This window comes from Micropterus dolomieu, linkage group LG04 (assembly GCF_021292245.1).
Source record: "Micropterus dolomieu isolate WLL.071019.BEF.003 ecotype Adirondacks linkage group LG04, ASM2129224v1, whole genome shotgun sequence".
NCBI lineage: Eukaryota > Metazoa > Chordata > Actinopteri > Centrarchiformes > Centrarchidae > Micropterus > Micropterus dolomieu.
This window is the reverse complement of record NC_060153.1, coordinates 5,425,832-5,432,973: the sequence shown is the minus strand read 5'-3', so window position 1 is coordinate 5,432,973 and position 7,142 is coordinate 5,425,832. Positions and strand designations below refer to the sequence as shown.

At 40.4% G+C, this 7,142-nt stretch overlaps 1 long non-coding RNA gene across 1 annotated transcript; it reads left to right on the top strand.

The window, feature by feature from the left end:
- The first annotated feature begins 3,450 nt into the window (after nucleotides 1–3,450).
- Nucleotides 3,451–6,657, top strand: LOC123969150. The gene is made up of 3 exons (XR_006824642.1): nucleotides 3,451–3,574; nucleotides 5,939–6,186; nucleotides 6,361–6,657. It is a non-coding gene; the product is annotated as an uncharacterized LOC123969150 (long non-coding RNA).
- The last annotated feature ends 485 nt before the right edge of the window (nucleotides 6,658–7,142 follow it).

Below are 7,142 nucleotides of genomic sequence, written 5' to 3'. Positions count from 1 at the left end.
TTCTAGGAATTTGGTACAGATATTTTTGGTCCCCCAAGCTAGGTGACCCTCTAACCTTCCTTTTGGCATCGCCATCATGTCAAAATGTCCTCTTATCCAACAGTTGATTGATGAAATGGTATCTCAAAAAGTAATGGGTGGATTTCCATGACTTTTCCTGTTTATATTGATAGTTGTTTCCTTTGGTTTTGTTTTCTGTGCTGGTGTACAAAGCCAAAAAAATTCAATGTTTTCAAGTATTTTTGCACCATCATATCTAAAGATCTCATGTCCTTAATAGTAATGGGCAGTATAACAACATTTTTATCCTGTATCTGAAAAGTTTCAAAGTGATGTCATGTAAAATGCAATGTAAAACAAAATGCCATGCCAACAATGTATTACAAATCCAATAATACTGTATAATAATAAATATTTGAATGCAATATAGCTGTGTGCGTTTAAAAATTACAGACGCTGATGTCAGTTCTTTTAAACTTTTCCATGTCACAGAAAATACTGTGTGGACATTTAAGCAGTAAACTAAAACCTGTAGTTATCAACTTGACAGGACAGAGAAAACTCTCCACAGGAAAACGTTTAGCTTCAGAAGATGATGGAATTGTGAGTCAGAGTTGGAGAGAGGAGTTTGGTGTGTTGGAGTAAAGTTAGGAAATATTGTCTTGCTAGCTGTTCCTCTACATACACAAAAAACTCCTCTCCCTCGTTTCCTCCGGCATTTGCTACAACAACTTGCCCTTCGTGAGACTTCAGAGTGAGAATTGTCCTTGAGCGAGATTTGTTAAAAACAAAGGGTGTCACCAGGAGTCACTATTAGAGATCCTTTCCATGATGTTGTAAGACACTTTGTGTAACAGTCAAATAGAAGCACTTCTTGTGGACATTATTTTGACGAGCACAATTGCCCAAAATGAATATGCTGCAGCCATCAACTGCACAAATTCAAAAAAACTTTATTCCGTACTTGTCATTTCAACACCAAAATATGTGAAAATTGGGCCCAAGATTAAAGATATCTAAATTATCCATTAAGCTAACCAACTGCCGGATGTAGCTTCAAATATTTTGCACTCAGATATGGGAGTAGCTTCAATCTTTTCATCAAACCCTTGGCAAGAAAGCAAGTATTTTCCAAACTGTCAAACTACTTAATTGACATAACCCGACTTACCTTGCTGAAACACTGCAAGACCAGCATTTGTTATCTTCTTTAAAGATCAGCACCCAGAATAGTAGTTGAGAGCAAAGAGCAATTAAACGAGTACGGATTTTGAAAAACAAGACAAGACTTCCAATTAAGCCCTAAAACAGCACATACTGTAGCCCTCAGTGGGAACAAATGATGTGGATAAAAATCTATGACCTTAACAAACAACTTGAATCCATGTTACACATACTGCCAACCACTCATTATTCAGGTTCTTAGTAATAAATGATAGGAACCCGAAGAGGTTAGAAATTACGTGAACTATGGGTCATCGGCAACACAGTTACTTCCTCATGGATTCACTTTGCTTGAAGCACTTTGTCAGATCATTTTATACCTTTGTGTGTTCATGGTGCTGCTGTGCTCTGTTGTAAGATTCAGTTGCTCTGTTATCAGAATCAGAATCAGAAGGAGCTTTATTGCCAAGTAGTGTTTTACACATACGAGGAATTTGCTGTGGTGATAAGGTGCTACACGTAGACAAACATACAGTCGACATAAATAAATGTAGAAATATATAAATATGGAATAGAAGAACAACATTGCAGATATATACATGTGCATTATTCTGGGTTATTATTAGTTTATCTTCAGCCAATAGAGTGATGAGACCACCATGCACAGCTCCTGCACAAAGTTACATCCTGATAGATCCAAGGTTATTTCGTGTACTGTGTGGTATCCACCTTGTGTTTTGTGTGAGGCACTCATGAGGACTTTTTCCGCTTTCTCACTCCAGAGCAGCAGAGGAGTCAGAATGCCTAGTGTACTCTTCACGCACATATCTGGCACATATAGGTTTTCTTTTCACTCATGTAATCATTTGTTTGTAAGCATCGCCAGATCAGCTCAGGGCAAGCTGTTGTCATGGCAATACCTGTCCCTTCGGATTATAGAGACTGTCACTGGAGCCAATTTAGCAAAGGGATTTTAGCTGCCTGGTAACATTTGCTCCTATTTTACCACAGATACGGCATCTTCTCGGTAAGTTATTACAGGGAAGTTGACGAAGAAAATCTGTCACAGACATTTGGTCTTTGCCAAATACACATATGAAGTTTGGCCAGTATCTACTGTGGCACATGCTGCCCAGTCTGTGGAGTCACAAGTGATGACCCGCATTTGAATTAGTGGCACCTGCACAGATCATTAGAGATATATGCGCACAGTTTAATAAGAAAAAGGAGCAACATTTTACCACTGGAATCCTTCAGAGAGATATATGACATATGAATTTGCACAGAAAAATTTACCATTGACATTCAAGATACAGACAGAGGTTGTCCCACCTTTCCTGCATCTAGCAGATCAAATGATATATCTATTCTACCAATTAAATCATCTGACCAGGTAATTAGTAACCAGAGTTATCCTAATTAATATTTAGTTGAATTCTTAGGATACAGAGCAACCTGTAAATAGTATTATCTGTTTTTCGTACCATTCACCTGTCAATCAGTCAAGCATTATTTATCTATATTTAACTGGAAAAACAATTCATTTTGGGGGGCTGGTTGCAGGGAACTGATGAATTGAAAAACAATGCTCGTCACTCAATAAACAGTGGAGTCTAGAGTACTTAATCTCATGCATATTTAATGAGGAGATATTAAAAACGTGCTCACTCATATTCAGCACACTGAGCTGTGTGCTGCTGCTATTTTTAGTTCCTCCTTCGACTGTTTCTGGCCCTGCACGTGAGGCTTTGGGAATGTCAACAGAAGGCTGCAGATAACACGATGGAAAATAGGAAATGTCAGAGAAGACAGAGCTGCTGTGAGTATCTTTGTGCATTTTTTCTAAATATTGTCACCATGATTAGCGTCAGGCTTAGAGGTGAAACATTGGCCTTTTGCCTGTCAGGCAAAGGCATGGTTATTTAGGTTTGACGCTCCATTCCCCCTGTGAGAAGATGATTTGGGGGAATGCTGCTGCTATTAATAGTATGTTACAGTCATGTGAGGAGAGAGAGAAAGATAAAAAGAGAGAGACACACAGCAAGACAAGGTTTGGGGGATATGAGCACCTAAGTCCATTAGCCAGATGTAAAACCTTGGTAGGTATATAAGTGTCACATACACAATAAACAATTTGTACAGTGGGGATGTGAGTATCAGGTTAATCTCAGGAGTGAAATGCTATTGTCTTACAAAAGCACACCCGGAAGTAGGGCCTGTAGGTCAGTAAGCTACATGAGGGAAAAAAACGTACCTGCAGCGGTGAGGTTACCTGCTAGTTTGTTTCTTTATTATTACTCCATATGTTGTGGTGTTTGCTACAGCTGTGTAAGTTGAAGAATCATATTCTTTGACTGTGAAGATTGCTTCTGGGAAATGACTGCCGTTGGTTGAGAAGCAGGCTAAAGTGGTCAGTATTACTCTGTATTCTTTATTAGCCTTGACTACAGTGCTAACCCATGCTATTTATGCAATGATGTCAATATTGATGCTGTCTTTTATTTTGTTTACCTGAACTTTTAGTTCTACGGTGTTAATAAACATCTGTGAAGGAACCGGAGTCTCGCATTCAATCAATGGGCGGCACAACCTTGTTGTTGAAATGTGCTATACAAATAAACTTGCCTTACCTTGCCTTACAATAAAGAAATCCATTTTAGGTCTTAAAATATTGTATTTTCCCAAGATACATGGAGGTAGTCTGCAAATGAGATGGGATCATTAACTTAGCCGTGGTTCCATTTTTATTGTCCCTTACTTAGCAGCATATCTCAAAATCTACATAACTCTGTATGAATTAATATTTTTATTATGTCAATACGTACTCATTCAAAATTTCAGACTCACAGCGAATCACCTGACTGCAGTTCCCCTCGGCTCTCCACAGTGTTTATAGCATCTTTCAGCTCACTGTTTTAGTTTTACTGCTGTAACTTTGTTTTTTGGTTGTTTCTCAACGCTCTCGTCAACCCTGTTAGGCAGCCGGCAGCTGATTTTTAGCAAACAGTCCCACTGCACAGCCCCAAATTAATTAAACCTGCTTTGGCAGCTTAAATGACATTTGTGGGAAAGTGCCCGCAGGCCAAGAAAGAAAGTTGGTATGGACAGATAACATCGCCATTATCCACTTCAAGAGGACCTATTATGTTCATTTCCAGCTCTAGGGCCTTAGTGATTACTATTCAAAAAAACACATAACTTTTATAACTTCACGGATTTTAATGATCATATTAAATGGAGCAAATATTTTTTGGTTTTCCCTCTGATGTCCTCCGGCTGCTCTGCCCTACCTCTCTGTGACTTACAGGGTTCCCTGATGGAAAGATAGCTTAAAAGTAGTGTTTCAATGAAATTACTTATCAATACCTTTACATTACATTTACTCATTTGGCAGACACTTTCACCCAAAGTGACTTACATTTGAGGAACAGCATACAAGCATCAATAAGCACTGATACAGTAAGAGATCTTCAAGTGACAATGTACACTTGTAAGCGCTGCAATAAATACTAGTAAGAGCTAATAGCACATATGGCATCAATGGAGTAAATACCTAGGGAAAGAAGTAAGAGTTAACAAAATAGTGCAGTCAATACAAGAGAATTGTAAGCAGATGGAAGAAGAGCACAGGAAATACATGTTAGATGAGGGGGTTTGGGGGAAAATTTTACGTTTTCCAATGAAAAATATGTAATTTCACATCATATTGGGCCATTATTTTCACCATATCTCTGAACAAATAGTTGGAAAAGCTATTCAATTCAATTTTTCAATTCAATTTTATTTATATAGCGCCAAATCACAACAACAGTTATCTCACAGCGCTTTTCATAAAAGAGCAGGTCTAGACCGTACTCTATGATGCTATTTACAGAAGCCCAACAGTTCCCACCAAGAGCAAGCACTAGGCGACAGAGGCAAGGAAAAACTTCCTTTTAAGAGGCAGAAACCTCGAGCAGAACCATGGCTCAGGGTGGGCGGCCATCTGCCTCGACCGGTTGGGGTGAAGGAGAGAGAGGGAGAGAGAGAGAGAGAAAAAGAGAGGGATGGAAGGAGAGAGAGGGGAGGGAGGCAGCCTACACAATATACACACACAGAGGTACAGACAGTAAAAAATGGTACAGATATTTATAGTAGTGTTAATGATAACAATCGTAATGTTAATGATTATAATAACAATAGGACTAGTAACGACGAGGCGCTGAGCGTCTTTTCCGCGCTGGGCGCGGAGTTTTTTTCCCGGTGGCCGAGAGTTGAAAAATGTTCAACTTTGGGAAAAACACTGCGCTCATCACTGTCACTTTTTACAGCCAATCACAATGCAGGAGGGGCGGGACAAACACTGCACCAAGCACATCTGATCTTGAACGATGTGCCTACTTGCCGAGGTGTTTCCTCACCTGCAAAATCTCATGAACCCACGTACGGACAGTCCGTGCTCTCATTTTTCAGCCTTCTCTTCATGCAGAGCAAGGGCCAGAGCAAGTAGGCCTACATACTTTGTGGTGACTTTTACCTACCCTACATGCAACACATCGCCTCCACGGAAATTATGTATCATAGCAACCACAGCATCTCAAAAAAAAACACTGCGCCTCCAAAATGCACCCTAGCGCTCCCAGCTAGGTGTTTTCAGAAGAGCAGGTGGTGTTTTCAGCTGGCAAAAAACACTTTGGTGGACACGGTTGTTAAGGGCAGGAAAACCCTGTTAATATGACCTCAATCATTATAGATACGACTGTTCATGTTTGCCTTTTGTGTCTTCATTTTACAGCTTCTGACATTTATATGTAGACATTAATATAAAAAATAGGCACCCTCTGGATGATGGCACGAAGCTCTCTGATAAGGCCGCCTATGGAAGGCAGTGAAGCGGAGGCCGACAGCGGAGCGGAAACCCTGCCAGCGTGTTCGGGGCCGAGGCACGCCTTACAGCAGGGATGGAGATCCCCGGACATAATGTAACCTGTGTGGCAGACGGCGCACACCCATAGGGAAGGAGCGGTGCCTCGCCCTGGGCCGGTAAGCTTACTAGCAGACATTCTTTCACTTTCTTTCCTATCTTCTGCTCTTCAGAATTGCTCTTTAGACAGCTCAGTGCTGAAGAAAAATTCTCCCCTAAAAGCATGATTTGTGATATTTTGTGGGGACTCTAAAATATTGACAGCATGCTTTATTGACATTAATCTTCTTCAGCTTCAGACTTCATCCCTCCAGAGGAAACAATCACTGACCGACCACAGCGGGCCAGTCGCTCCGCGATCTCCTGTCCCTGGTCCACCCCACTCCCTCTCTGGTGCTGACAGGCTGTAAACGGTTTGTGACCGTTGGCTGGATGAATATTACATGATCCATGCACTACTCTGCTGATTAGAGTGTGGCACCAGGTGAGTAGTAAATAAAGGCCAGCTTTGCGCCCCCCGACCCCCCCGCGCGCTCTCGTGAATACGCTTCATTCGGGAGGGAGGGGTGGATGGGGGGTGCAAAACAGTCCCTTAGCATCCCTATGAAATTCGTATTACAGTTACATATATACAACTATATAAATTAAACTATAGTGTATTATAATCCTTATGTGTTTCACAAACATTTAAGAATCCTATGAGATTCATGATATTACACTTTCCTATATACAACTAAATTAATTAAAGTATAATGCATTATAATCCTTATGTGCTTCACAAACATTAAGGAAATTCATGATATTATCTATATACAAATAAATTAATTAAAGTATAGCGTATTGTAATCCTTACGCCTTATAGACTTGAAAGCAGATTGTGTGTCTTGCTTTCTTGGTGGTGAGTTGTTATTTGTGTGAGAGTTAAAGTGTTTTCTGGGGTTTATCTTTTCACATCGCCCGCCATTGGGACCACAGCGGTGCAATGACATTTCTAGTTCAACAAAACACCGTAAGCATTATTAGTTGCTCAAAGTTTCAGAGAGTTTGACGTGACTAGCGCTGTTTTCTGGGTCTT